Below are 15,805 nucleotides of genomic sequence, written 5' to 3'. Positions count from 1 at the left end.
AAACTTATGGACGAGAATGCCATGTTGCGCATCGAGCGCAAAAGGCTGGTGGAGGAATTTGTGGATGCTCTCAAGCAGCATCTTGAGGACAAGAAAGAGCTCATCGCCGCTCGCCGCGGAGACTAGTTCCCACGGCCTGCAGCAACGCATCAAGAAAGTAGAGATCAGCGAGCTAGATCGTTGTCTTCCTTCTTCTTTTGCCCTTGTGTATTTCGGGCATTGCCGCATGCGGCTTTTTTAATTATGTTCCTAAATATGTAAGACAATTATTATCCATTGTCATCGTCCTTATATTCATCGTGATTTCTATAAGTCGCAGTCGATGCTATATAGGTCCGTCGGATTTACATCAAGATCCGTGCAAAACTTTATTTTCATATTTTCATTTTTCTCTCTTAAATCTCAGTCCAATGAGACATATAGCCATGTCGTAGAACAGGGGCTTGGGCGCCATTAATGGAGACGCTGGGAGGGAGGTGCGCGGCGGGTAGATGTCAAAGGGCTCTCCTCCCGATGAGCACACGCAGGGGTCTGATCACACGCCTCCAGTACTCACATAGCTACCCCATACGGCACCTCCTAGCCAATAAAAATAGGGGACGCGCGGCGACACGTAATTGGTAAGTAGAATGCCCACGGTTTCAATAATACTCATGTTTTCGATTTGTAACGTGATAACACTTGTTTCAAAATGACTTTGTTGATTATTAATGTGTGCACCTTCACAAATCTTACAGAAAAATTACCACAACATGTTGGTGCCATGTCATGACACCATGCCAAGTTTCATCATTTTCAACGTGTTTTGGATTTACAGGAATTAAAAAACCAAGTTTCTTAATCTTTCCGGTCGAGCCACGACACCCAGATTTTTGAATTTCATTCTCATTTCTTGCATGGGACCTAGAAATTCACCCAAGGACACACATGTGATTTTTCAACCTACTTTGATGCATTAGAGCATGTGCTTCTAGTTCAAATTTGAATTAAGCACACTAAGTGCCCACAAACTCAATTAATGTATAAAAAAGGCCAAGCAAACCTGGAATAATTCCAAAATTTAGCACGATACTTCTATTTGGTCTAATCTGCCTGTGTAAAAAAATTAAAGCGGGAGAAGGCACTGTACATATGTCGTTTCGCACACAGAGGTGACACGTTCCCTCTCAGAACCACGAGCCTTCTTGAGGGAAGCTCCGGTTTGCAAGAAGCTTACACCAAAGCTTGTCCCAATTCGGCCAAAAAATTACTGCATCATGTTGGTGCCATGTCATGACACCATGTCAAATTTCATGATTTTCAGGCATGTTTTGGATTTACAGGGATTAAAGAACAAAGTTTCTCAATTTTTATGGCCGAGGCACGACGCCCAAATGTTTGAATTTCATTCTAATTTCTTGCATAGGACCTAAAATTTACCCAAGGACACACATGTGATTTTTTAACCAACTCTGATGCACTGGAGCATGTGCTTGTAGTTCAAATTTGAATTATGCACATTAAAAGCCCAGAACTCAATTAATTTATAAAAAAAGGCAAATGAACCCGGAATAATTCCAAAATTTAGCACAATACTTCTATTTGGTCTAATTTGCATGTATAAAAAAATAAGGCAGGAGAAGGCAGTGTACGTATGTATTTTCGCACACGGAGGTGGCACGTTCCCCCTCGGAACCACGAGCCTTCTGGAGGGAAGCTATGGTTTGCAAGAAGCTTACACCAAAGCTTGTCTCAATTCGGCCAAAAAAAATACCACGTCATGTTGGTGCCATGTCATGGCACCATGCCAAGTTTCATGATTTTCAGACGTGTTTTGAATTTACAGGAATTAAAAAACTAAGTTTCTCAATCTTTCCGGCCGAGCCACGACGCCCAGATGTTTGAATTTAATTCACATTTCTTGCATGGGAACTATAAATTCACCCAAATACACTCATGTGATTTTTCAACAAACTTTGCTGCACTGAAGCATGTCCTTGTAGTTCAAATTTGAATTATGCACATTAAATGCCCAAAAACTCAATTAATGCATAAAAATGTCAAATGAACCCGAAATAATTCCAAATTTAAACATGGCACTCATGTACTAGTTGCATGTTCACTATATCTAAATGTTCTAGCAATTCAAACACCATCCTTTTCCTACATAACACCATTTTGTCTTTCAAAACACAATGTAAAATCAGTTATACCACAAACAGTTTACTAGAAAGAATCATGTGGGATGTGATATAAAGTATCTTCGCGCACCGTCTTGTTTGGCTTATGCAGGAAGCTTCGTCGTCTACAGTCCACCGCCCCCGCTTGAACCACACTTGCGCGTCAGTTTCTCGCAGCACCGAGAATTTTTTTTGCCACCGCAGAAATATCTATCTCCCCGCCCCGTCCCTCCCACCAAAAGCCACATTTCCATTTTTCCTCCTTGCTTTCCAAGTTCAAACCTTCACTGCTGCTTACTGACAGCTCAGCCTCCTCGCCGGCGACCCTTCTTCTTGCAGTGCCGCCTCCTCGCCAGCTACCCTTCTTCTTGCAGCGCCGCCTCCTCGCCGGTGACCCTTCTTCTTGCAGTGCCGCCTCCTCGCCGGCGACCCTTCTTCTTGCTGTGCGGCCTCCTCGCCTCTGACCCTTCTTCTTGCTGCGCGGCCTCGTCGATATGGTCAGGTAATCCACACCCACCCACACCATCCTCCTCCTTTCCCGTCCCACATGCCCCGACCGACGGTGCTACACCTTCCGCTGAAATCACTGTCCCCCTCCACCAATTAAGCGCCGTCCACAGCCATTTTGCACGCAGTATAACATGGAGCTCAGTAGCATGCGGCTGCATGCGTGCACAAGGTCTCTATGGCTGCCATGTGTGCCGGATGCCAGATCTTGGAGGAGCACCTCGTCTTCGAGGCCATCGTCGACACCGCCACACAGTTGTCTACTTTAAAATATAGTTCATGCTATTTTCTCGAGGCCATCGCCAGTGCCTTCTAGTGATTTGTCCTATGTAATGTTAATATGCAATCTGATGTTCAGTTAACAGTTTGGTCCTCTGAAATGTAATGTTTAGTTAACACTTTGGTCCAACAATTGGTACATTTTGTAGTATTGTTCTCCGACATTTTTTGTTTTGTTAACTCTCTTATCTTGTAGTACATGTTTCTATTCTGCAATGTCGTGCTCAGTTAACTATTTTGGTTCATTTGGTCTGCTGCCCATTTAACTGTTTGGTTCAGTTCTGCAATTTGATTTTCATTTGTTGTGGGTACAATTTTGTATTGTTATGCATGTGACACCAATCGAATTTGGTTCTACTCAATACATATTCTACTGATAGTATGGCAACTCTCAGTTAACCTGATCAAGATCTTCCTTATGTGTGTTGCAGAGAAACTATGGGAGACACTGCGGTTTACCATCGAGGTTTGTTCAAGCGTGGTTCTTTGGCTAATAGCACATTATTGTGCAGTTCCAGAAATCATTCTAATATTTAGGTTTCTTACAATTTGGTCTTGCACATGTAGGTCCTGCTGTCAGAGGCTTAGACCCACTATTCGACCCATTTTGCATATGGGGAAATGAGATGTCCATGAATATCAGTCAAGTCAAGAAACTCAAAAATATTGTTAGGATGAAGAAACTTGCGATGAATAACAACAAGATCTTTGTTTGCACAATGAAGAAGACATCAGTCAACTATAGGATGGTACTAACTCTTTTACCTTGCTTTTACCCCTTGCGCCATTTCAAAATTTATAATTGTGATTTATGCATATCTTTGTTTTTAGTACTTTTCAAAGCAGTTCACCGATGATTACCTCTTAAACCACCTGCATGGTCAAGAGGCGAGGAAGGTATTCATTCAACACCCATGGTACAATATTGAAGTGTTGCTGAACAGGACGAAGGTTGGGCGGGAAATTATCCATAGCCACTGGCCTAAAGTTGCAAGGACATTGAACATCACTGAAGGCTCAATATTTGCCTTCCAATTCTGCAGTTTCCTAGATGAGATTCATCTGTCTATTTACCGTGTATGATGCTACTTTCCATAGGTTTTTTATGTTGAATGTGAAACTTGGTGCTTTTGTGTAATGGCGTAACTGAGTGCCGAAGCTATCTGATGTAATTCAATTATGAAATCTTGGTTGTTGTTATACGGATATGAAATATCTGGTGTGTCTTATAAGAAATATCAATTTGATTAGTACATGGATTATCAATAATAGGCTAATTACCCTGCTTATTGGGGTTTCCTATTGCATACGGTTACTCAGAAAACACCATGGGCGATGAACTCACACAACCCGCACGGTTTCTAGAAAGTAGGCGTGTTCGATCAACTAACAATCACACACGGCTTCCGGCAGTGAACTGTTTGTGTTAGGCCACCTTGCATAAACGTTTCCACACAAAGAACTGTGTGTGATATACATATGAACAGAAACGATTTTCTGGGATTCTCCGTGTGGGATGTACATATAAATGGAAACAATTGGGTTTCGATGCCCCGCCAGATCACACACGAGCTCATTTTGCCCCAGCCAGTGAGCCAGGAGGGCCTATCCCCGACGGTTTATGGGTCGTGTGGGAAGGACCCCCCTATCGCCCACACTCACATGGCAACGGTTCCAAACACCGTCACGGAAATGGGTTAAAAACCGTTTGTATAGCACGTCGTTGTAGCAGTGATACTACGTGTTATGATCCACAGACCCCAAAGTGACAATAGTTGGGATTCACTCCGATGATGACCATAGTATGAGGAGTTCATGTATTCACTAAGTGCTAATGCTTTGTTCCCGTTCTCTATTAAAAGCAGGCCTTAATATCCCTTAGATTTCCTTATGGACCCTGCTGCCACGAGAGGGTAGGACAAAAGATGTCATGCTAGTTCTTATTATAAGCACGTATGACTATATACGGAATACATACCTACATTGAATTGATGAATTGGAGCTATTGTGTATCGCTCTAGGTTGTGACTGTTATATGATGAATGTCATCCAACACAAAATATTCATCAATGCCTACTCTTTTCTCATATTGATCTTTTCTAAGTTACCACTGTTGCTGATGTTACAATCAGTACAAAGTGCTTCTGTTATTGTTCCTATTACTGTTGCTACTGCTACCGCTACTTGTGGGTTATCAGTCCTCAAAAATTGGGGATGAGGTCCATGATATTGTGCTAAAAATGGGAGAAAATAGAGAAAATGGAAATGCTACTATCCTTCTAACACACTCGTGCTTCATGGTAGCACCATGTTCTTCATATAGGGAGTCTCCATGATTTGTCACTTTCATATACTAGTGGCATTTTTTACATTATAGAACTTGGCTTGTATATTCTGATTCTGACAAGGTCTTCATGAGCAAGGAAGTTGGATGCACACCCACTTAGTTTCATATAGAGAGATTTCATACACTTATAGCTCTAGTGCATCTGTTGCATGGCAATCCCTACTCCTCGCATTGATATCGATTGTAAGGCATCTCCATTGCCTAACAATCTGCCTAGTTAATGTGAGACTTCCTCAAAAAAATCTTCCCTTATAAACCACAATCATCATTATCTTTGCCATCCAAAGTGTTAAGTCCATGGCTGATGCTAATGTATTGAGTGTAGATGAAAAAACTAAGGCGAGCAAATTTATGATCCAATTGCTTGGTTTGGCACCTGGGTGTTCAGATTTATACTTTATGTTAGGACGACTGAGCTATGCCATGCTTACATGATTACATGACTCTAGGAAAAACGTTCTTTAATTACCATTCTTTATTTTGAAATACAATTATTATTTTCTAGTATTATTGCATATTATCGTTTTGAAATCAAATCAATGAAATAGTACCGTAAATCATCGCTTACCAATATTCATACCGTAAAGGATTACATGATTAAAACACTAGCATTCAACATAAAAAAATTCATCATTTACCTACTTGAGGACGAGTAGTAATTAAGCTTGGGCATGCTGATACGTCTCCAGCGTATTTATATATTTTGATTGTTTCATGCTATTATAATACCGTTCTTATATGCTTTATATGCCATTTTACAATATTTTTGTGGACTAACGTATTAACTTAGTGCCTAGTGCCAGTTTCAATTTTTTTGCCTATTTCTTTGTTTCACAGAAAAACCATACCAAACGAAGTCCAAACACGATGAAATTTTATGGTGATTTTTTCTGGACTAGGAGATACCCTAGAAGCTTCGGGGAGGCACGAGACGATGATCGAGTGGGCTATAAGCTCAGGTGCCTCACCCCCAGGGGAGCGTGATAACCCACAAGTATAGGGGATTGCAACAGTTTTCGAGGGTAGAGTATTCAACCCAATTTTATAGATTCGACACAAGGGGAGCCGAAGAATATTTGAAGGTATTAGCAGCTGAGTTGTCAATTCAACTACACCTGGAGATTAATTATTTGTAGCAGCATGATCTGTAGCAAAGTAATATGATAGTTTTGATAATAGTAGCAGTAGCAATGGTAACAGTAGCAGTGATTGCAGTAGTTTTCTAACAAGTGCAACAGTAATGATAGCAGTAGTAACTTAGCAGAAACAATATAAGATAAATTCGTAGGCATTGGATCGGTGACTTGTTGGTTGATATTCATCATGAGACAATTATAACCTAGGGCGATACGGCACTAGCTCCAGTTCGTCAATATAATGTAGGCATGTATTCTGTAAATAGTCATACATGCTTATGGAAAGAACTTGCATGACATCTTTTGTCCTACCCTCCCATGGCAGCGGGGTCCAGAAATTCTTATTTATTACATAAAAATTCCTCGCAAAGTTCCGTTCATTCCGAGAACTTTTATTTCTGCACAAAAACAACACCATGGTAGTTCTACTGAAAACAGCGTCAGTCTGGGGTTAGTTTCATTCAAATCATGCAAATTATAGTCCAAAACAAGAGGAAAAGTATATATGTTAGAGACATATCAAGTCCCCCAAGCTTCAACCTGTACTTGTCCTCAAGCAATTCAGTTGATAAACTGAAAGTGAAAAAGAAACACTTTTGCTCTTGTTTGCATAAATAAGCTTAAACAGCACCCAGGTTTTCAGCCAACATTATAACTAACTGATGACCCACAAGTATAGGGGATCAATTGTATCTCTTTTCGATAAGTAAGAGTGTCGAACCCAACGAGGAGCGGAAGGAAATGACAAGTAGTTTTCAGTAAGGTAATGTATGCAAGTGATGAAATTGTAAGTAGCAGAGTAGTTGATAGCAAGATACTCCCTCCATTCCGAAATAATTGTCGCTGGGGGGTCTTTTCCGACCAGGTGAAAAAGTAGTGAAATTACAAAACTGCCCCCGATTTGAAATCACGCTCAAATCGTCGTCTTTCTCCGTTGCTCCTCCCCTCCGCCAGGACTCCATCGCTCCTCCCCTTCGCCAGGTGGAGGCTCCTCCGTCGTCCGCATCTCCAGCGTCCTTCCCCGCTAGCTGTCTGCGCTGCTCCAATCGAGATCCAGATCCCCTCTTTGGTCGCCCTTCCCCGCCGCGATCGGAAGCTCCCTCGCCGCGGTCCGGAGCTCCCTCGCCGGCGCTCCACCCCAGAGCTCCAGGCGCCACAGCTCCACCTCCATCCAGACCAACGCAGGTGCCCATGCGCTCCTCCACTCCACGCCCAGGGACTCCTCTCCATCTCCAGGGACTCCTCCTCTCCAAGTCCGCCCAGGTTGAGGAGAGATGGAGTTGGGCTCGGCTGCTGCCCAGGCTCTCGTCATCCCAGGCTGTCCTCACCCCAGGCACAGGTTCATCTCCTCTCCCCAGGCTCCGCTGATGTCGTTGGAAACAGCTTGATGATCATACTACAAACACAAACACACATTTCTCTATTGAGGATATCATCTCCAGGAGTACATAGATATGCTGTCATCAAAACCATACTGTCATGATTACTTCAAACATACTGTCATCAAAAACACACTTGGGACAGTATTTGAGTCCCTAGTATACTGAAGATCTACTCCTGACGATAGATATGTTAAAGTAGTCATCAAGACTAGGAGTGATTTTTTTGATATGCTCAAGTTGATCAAGATATGCAGACAAAGAGAATAGTGCCTAATTCTCAAATGCTCCTGGAGATCAGATTGTCTAGAAATAATTAAATGATCATTTGGGTACTGACAAAGATATGATGTACCACTGAATTGGAGTACACTGAAGATGATTGAAATAATTAAATGTACTGGAATTGCGGTACCATTTTGCTTTTTACTCCAACAATTTGCATCATGTTGATATGTTTATCTACGAGTGAAGTAATGGAGTACTTACTCTGCTTTAGAGGAAACCAGACCCGTGTCTTGTTTAGACTCGTGTGTATTTGGCCACCTGAAAATCCGACTCGTGTGTATCATTAAGCAGTTCTACCATGCATTGACTGTTCACTTCAAAAAGACAAAAAACAGCAGCATTAATAATCTGCATCCATACATCATGTTAGTTCATCAGTAACTGACCTAAGCCATCATGTTAGTGCCTCCCTCCTCTTTGCCAAACACGCAAATCTCCCCTGCTACTGTTGCGTGATACGTCTCCATCGTATCTACTTTTACAAACACTTTTGCCCTTGTTTTGGACTCTAACTTGTATGATTTGAGTGGAACTAACCCGGACTGACGCTGTTTTCAGCAGAATTGCCATGGTGTTGTTTTATGTGCAGAAAACAAATATTCTCGGAATGACCTGAAACTCCATGGAACATCTTAGAAAAAACAATAAAAAATCCTCGCCAAAGATGAAGACCAGGGGGCCCACACCCTTCTCACGAGGGTGGGGGGCGCTCCCCCTAGGGCGCGCCCCGTACCTCATGGGCCCCCTGGAAACCCTCCGACGCCAACTCCAACTCTATATATTTGCTTTCGAAGAGAGAAAAATAAGAGAGAAGAAATCATCGCGTTTTATGATATGGAGCCGCCGCCAAGCCCTAAAACCTCTCGGGAGGGCTGACCTGGAGTCCGTTCGGGGCTTCGGAGAGGGGGATTCGTCGCCGTCGTCATCATCAACCATCCTCCATCACCAATTTCATGATGCTCACCGCCGTGCGTGAGTAATTCCATCGTAGGCTTGCTGGACGGTGATGGTTTGGATGAGATTTATCATGTAATCGAGTTAGTTTTGTTAGGGTTTGATCCCTAGTATCCATTATGTTCTGAGATTGATGTTGCTATGACTTTGCTATGCTTAATGCTTGTCACTAGGGCCCGAGTGCCATGATTTTAGATCTGACCTATTATGTTTTCATGGATATATGTGAGTTCTTGATCCTATCTTGCAAGTCTATAGTCACCTACTATGTGTTATGATCCGGCAACCCCGAAGTGACAACAATCGGGACCACTCCCGGTGATGACCATAGTTTGAGGAGTTCATGTATTCACTGTGTGCTAATGCTTTGTTCCGGTTCTCTATTAAAAGGAGGCCTTAATATCCCTTAGTTTCCAATAGGACCCCGCTGCCACGGGAGGGTAGGACAAAAGATGTCATGCAACTTCTTTTCCATAAGCACGTATGACTATATACGGAATACATGCCTACATTACATTGATGAATTGGAGCTAGTTCTGTGTCACCCTATGTTATGACTGTTACATGATGAACCGCATCCGGCATAATTATCCATCACTGATGCGGTGCCTACGAGTTTTCCATATACTGGTTCTCGCTTATTTACTTTTCCGCTGCTACTGTCACAATCACTACAAAATACCAAAAACATTACTTTTGTTGTCTTTACTTTTGTTGCTGCTACCACCACTATCATATTACTTTGCTAGTAAACACCTTGCTGCAGATACTAAGTTTCCAGGTGTGGTTGAATTGACAACTTGGCTGCTAATACTTGAGAATATTCTTTGGCTCCCCTTGTGTCGAACCAATAAATTTGGGTTGAATACTCTACCCTCGAAAGCTGTTGCGATCCCCTATACTTGTGGGTTATCAAGACCAATTTCTGGCGCCGTTGCCGGGGAGCATAGCTCTATTCTTTGAGCCACTTGGGATTTATATGTACTGGACACTATGAAGAACTTGAGAGATCCAAAAACCAAGATCTATCCCTCAACTACGAGGGGAGGTAAGGAACTACCATCTAGCTCTACACTTGATTCACCTTCTGTTATGAGTAAGTTAGCGACACCTACACCTGCTTCTGCTATTCGTTCTGATATGTCGCATGTTATTGATGATGCCACTTCTGCTATGCATGATACTTATGATGAAACTGCTTCTATGTCTGATACTACTATGCCCCTTGGTGAATTTCTTGATGAACAAATTGCTAGGGCTAGAGAAAAAGAAATTATTGAATCTAAATACAATGATGATAGTGATGATGAAAATATGCATGTTATTCCTGAGGGTTATCTTTTTGATATGGAATCCTCTACCGCTATTTTAGCTTGCAAAGATAGATATGAGCTTAAGAGGTTATTAATTAAATGGAACAAAGAACCACTTAGAGATAAAATAAGACCTGACCATGCTTTTGCTACTTCACCTATTTGTGTTCCTGATAAGGATTATGAATTCTCTGTTGATCCTGATATAATTACTTTGGTTGAATCTGATCCGTTTTATGGCTATGAATCTGAAACTATTGTGGCACATCTTACTAAGTTAAATGATATAGCTGCCCCGTTTACTAATGATGAGAAATCGCGTTACTTTTATATACTCAAAATATTTCCGTTCTCATTAAAGGGTGATGCTAAGATATGGTTTAATTCTCTTGATCCTGGTTGTGTGCGTAGTCCCCAGGATATGATTTATTACTTCTCTGCTAAATATTTCCCTGCTCATAAGAAAGAAGCTGCTTTGAGGGAAATATACAACTTTGTGCAAATTAAAGAAGATAGTCTCCCACAAGCTTGGGGGAGGCTTCTCAGGTTACTTAATGCTTTGCCTGATCATCCTCTTAAGAAACCTGAAATACTTGATATCTTTTATAATGGACTAACCGATGCTTCCAGAGATTACCTGGATAGTTGTGCTGGTTCTCTTTTCAAGGAAAGAACACCGGATGAAGCTGAAATTCTATTGAATAATATGTTGACAAATGAAAATAATTGGGCACCTCGTGAGCCAGCTCCTGCTCCAATTACTGAGCCTATTCCTAAACCAACTCCGAAGAAGAGATGTGTTTTATTTCTCAGTCCCGAAGATATGCAAGAGGCAAAGAAATCTATGAAAGAAAAAGGTATTAAAGCTGAAGACACTAAGAATTTACCTCCTATTGAAGAAATACATGGTCTTAATTCACCGCCTGTTGAAGAAACATATGATCTTAATTATTTATTTACTGAAGAACCTCCTGATCTCGATATCCCGACACAGGTAGTAAAGGTAAATTTTCTCTATAGATATGATAAAGCTGAAGTCCCTCCTACTAAAATTGCTAGTCAGTGCTTGGATGAGTTTGATAACTTTATGTTTAAGCAAGACGACTTCAATGCTTATTTTGGTAGACAATTAAAAGAAAATGCTTATATGATTAGACGCTTGGGTGATTATATGGCTGATATTAAAGGTGAACTTAAACTTGTTAGCAAACATGCTTCTATGGTTACCACTCAAGTAGAACAAGTACTTAAGGCTCAAAAAGAAGTGCTTAACGAAATGAATAATAAGAAAAATGATTATGCTGTTAGAGTGGCTACAAGAAATGGTAGAATGACTCAGGAACCTTTGTATCCTGAAGGCCACCCTAAGAGAATCGAGCAAGATTCTCAAAGAAATAATGTTGATGTTCCTAGTTCTTCTAAAAAGAAGAAGAAGAAAAATGATAGAACTGTGCAAACTTCTAGTGAACCTATTGCAGAACCACCTGATAATCCAAATGATATTTCTATGTCTGATGCTGAAACACAATCTGGTAATGAACATGAACCTAGTAAAAATATTATGATGATTTTCATGATGATGCTCAACCTAGTAATGATAATGATGTAGAAATTGAACCTGTTGTTGATCTTGATAACCCACAATCAAAGAATCAATGTTAGGATAAAAGAGACTTTGTTGCTAGGAAACATGGTAAAGAAAGGGAACCTTGGGTTTAGAAACCCATGCCTTTTCCTCCGAAACCATCCAAGAAAAAGGATGACGAGGATTTTGAGCGCTTTGCTGAAATGATTAGGCCTATCTTTTTGCATATGTGATTAACTGATGTGCTCAAAACAAATCCTTATTCTAAATATATGGAGGATATCATTACTAATAAAAGAAAGATACCGGAAGCTAAGATTTCCACCATGCTTGCTAATTATACTTTTAAGGGTGGAATACCAAAGAAACTTGGAGACCCCGGAGTACCTACTATACCTTGCTCCATTAAAAGAAATTATATTAAACTGCTTTATGTGATCTTGGAGCCGGTGTTAGTGTTATGCCTCTCTCTTTATATCGTAGACTTGACTTGAATAAGTTGGCACCTACTGAAATATCTTTGCAAATAGCCGATAAATCAGCTGCTATACATGTCGGTATTTGTGAGGATGTGCCTGTTGTGGTTGCAAACGTTACTATTTTATCGGACTTTGTTATTCTTGATATTCCCGAGGATGATAGTATGTCTATTATTCTTGGAAGACCTTTTCTTAATACTGCAGGGGCTGTTATTGATTGCAACAAAGGAAATGTCACTTTTCATGTTAATGGTAATGAGCATATGGTACACTTTCCGAGGAAACAACCTCAAGTTCATAGTATCAATTCTATTGGGAAAATTCCATCGATTATATTTGGAGGTTTTGAATTTCCTCTTCCTACTGTCAAGAAGAAATATCATATTCTTATTATTGGGGATGTGCATATCCCCGTTGAGGTAACTTAGTGTTATTCGAAATTTCTCCGGTTTCATGATTATCGGAATGAGTTTGTTAACACGACTTGATCAACCTTGTTAGTGGATTCTTTTTGATGAGCATGAGATGGATGAAACTAGAAGCACAACCTTCTGTACCCCACTTTTACTTTCTGTTATTTATATTAAATAAAGTAAAAATAGTATTTTTCTGTCTGTTTCCTGACTTATCTGTGCAATATAAAAATATCCCGAAAATAAAAGTCCTCAGAATGACATGCCAATTTAATATGATTTTTTCGGGAATATTTGAGGATTTTCTGTGCAAAAATTACCGCGGGAGGAGCTGCCACCTGGCCACGAGGGTGGTGGGCGCCCCCCCCCCCCTATAGGGCGCGCCCCCTGCCTCATGGGCGCACGGTAGCCCTCCTCCACTTATCCCAGCACCCATCTTCTTCCTCTATCTCACACAAACCCGAAAAACCAACTCAAGCACGAGTTCCAGCCACTTTTGCTGTGATTTTCGATCTCCTTGCTCAAAGTACCTCTTGCAAAACTGCTTGGGGAGATTGTTCCTTGGTATGCGACTCCTCCATTGGTCCAATTAGTTTTTGTTCTAGTGCTTTATTCTTTGCAAATTTGTGCTGCATAGGTGACCATGTTCTTGATCTTGCATGTCAAATTTATATGGTTCCAAGTAGTTCTAATGCTTGATATAGGCTCTAGGCACTTGTAGGAGTAGTTGCTATCAATATTATAGAAGTTGGTTCACTTTTGTTTGAAGTTACTAAAAATTTCAGATTGTTTCAGAAAAATAATGAGGAGATTTTTGAGGGGCTCATCGAGCCAAAGCTCGAAGGAAAAGGCACCGAAACCTAAGTATAATTTGCCGCGCACCGCGGAGATTCGGGCGTGTGAATGGCCTTCTGAAGATTTCTTGAGAGCAGCCAGTATCTATGAAGATTTTCATGAATTGGCTCACAATGCAGGCCTCGCCGCTTTCCTCCACGACCAATGCGATTAGTATCTCTTACTCACAAATACTTTTGTGCAAAACTTTCATTTTCATTCTAGGAACTCACCACCTATGGTGGAGTTTCATTTATATGATGAGCATAAGGAGATGTCACTTTATGATTTCTGTCGGATTCGTTTAATCCATTTTGAGGGCAAGATAGAAGAACCATATCATGATGATGTGGCTGGGTTTATTGATACTATCACTGTAGGAGAAACTAGAAAGGTTTCCGGTGCACGAATCACTAGTATACATTTTCCTGTTTTATGCTAATTTGCATTATTTGCTAGTCGTTGTTTAATTGGACGCGGAAACAGTGGAAACCTTAGTATCCCTGATATAATTATTCTGCATCACGGTTTATACAGTGATAACACTTTTAGTATGGGCGGTATTATTGCTAGACGGTTAAGTATGAACCGTACTAAGGGTCCCATCTTTGGAGGCGTCTATGCCACACGCCTAGCTGCACATTTTAACATACCTATTAGGCATGTTGAAAAGTAAGAAAAGGTGATGCCCCGTGTTTATCTAGATCATAAAAGTATGGTGGCACATGATTTTATTGTTAAGAATAGGGCAGGAGAGCTTAAATATCAATTGTTCTTTAACAAACATCATCCTAAGACTATTATCCTGCCTGCTCCTTCTTTGTTTAATTTTGTAGGACCCTACCTCGTTACGTGGGCTGCCATCCAAGCTTACAAGAATCATGCACCAGCCCCAGAACAGGAACCACAAGATGAGCCTCCACGACAATCTGTTTATTCTTGGGATCCACAGATGACTGTCAGCCAGTGGCAGTCAGAGTCTTCTTCTTCATCACAGTATGATCCCAACTATTCGTCCTCATCACAGTACGACCCCAACAACTATTATTATGGATATCCGCCAGGCCAGCCGTGGCCATAGACCAACTTAGGCCAAAAGCCTAAGCTTGGGGGAGTACGTATTTCTCACCGACATTACATTTATGCTCACACTCACTCATTTCTAAATGTCGGTGCTCATACTTTTTCACTGTAATATCCATGCTAGTTTATTTTCTTTTTCCTGCTTTCTTCTTGTGTGTTTGTTAAACCTTAAGAAAAACTAAAAAAATTAGTAGTAGTTTATTTTTCTGCTATAGTAGTAATAATTAAAAAGAAAACCCAAAAATATTTCCCGTTCTTCTTTTGCTTGTTGGGAGCTTTCCCGTGTAAATAGTTTTATTTCTTTTCTTTGGGGGCCAGTAGGAGAAGACCATAATTAAATTGTTGAAGTGTCTCTTATATGCATTATTGATTGATTTAACTCAGAGCCCATATTGCCTTGTCTTCTCCTATTTATTGAATGCTCGCAGATTCCAGCTTAGTCCAAGGCACGTCCACTCTTATTATTATTCACACCGCTCGGTCGTGCAAGTGAAAGGCAATTATGATGATATATGATGGACTGACTGAGATGAGAAAAGCTGGTATGAACTCGACCTCTTTTGTTTTTGTAAATATGATGAGTCCCTCATTCTTGATTCAGCTTATTATGAATAAACATGTTTGCAATGACAATTAGAGATCATAGTTGCTTGTGCCATGCTTGATTAGCTATGAGTTATAATGATTTACCTTGTATGCCAACATGCTATTGAGATGATTATGATGTGGTATGATGGGGTGGTATCCTCTTTTGAATGATTTAAGTGACTTGACTTGGCACATGGTCACGCATGTAGTTGAAACAAAATCAACATATCCTTCACGATATTTATGTTCATGGTGGATTATATCCTACTCATGCTTGCATCCAATGTTTATTAATTTTAATGCATGTACATGGCTGTTGTCGCTCTCTAGTTGGTCGCTTCCCAGTCTTTTGCTAGCCTTCACTTGTACTAAGCAGGAATACTGCTTGTGCATCCAATCCCTTAAACCCCAAAGTTATTCCAGATGAGTCCACCATACCTTCCTATATGCGGTATCTACCT

Source organism: Triticum dicoccoides, chromosome 5A (genome assembly GCF_002162155.2).
Source record: "Triticum dicoccoides isolate Atlit2015 ecotype Zavitan chromosome 5A, WEW_v2.0, whole genome shotgun sequence".
NCBI lineage: Eukaryota > Viridiplantae > Streptophyta > Magnoliopsida > Poales > Poaceae > Triticum > Triticum dicoccoides.
This window is presented reverse-complemented; position numbering follows the sequence as displayed.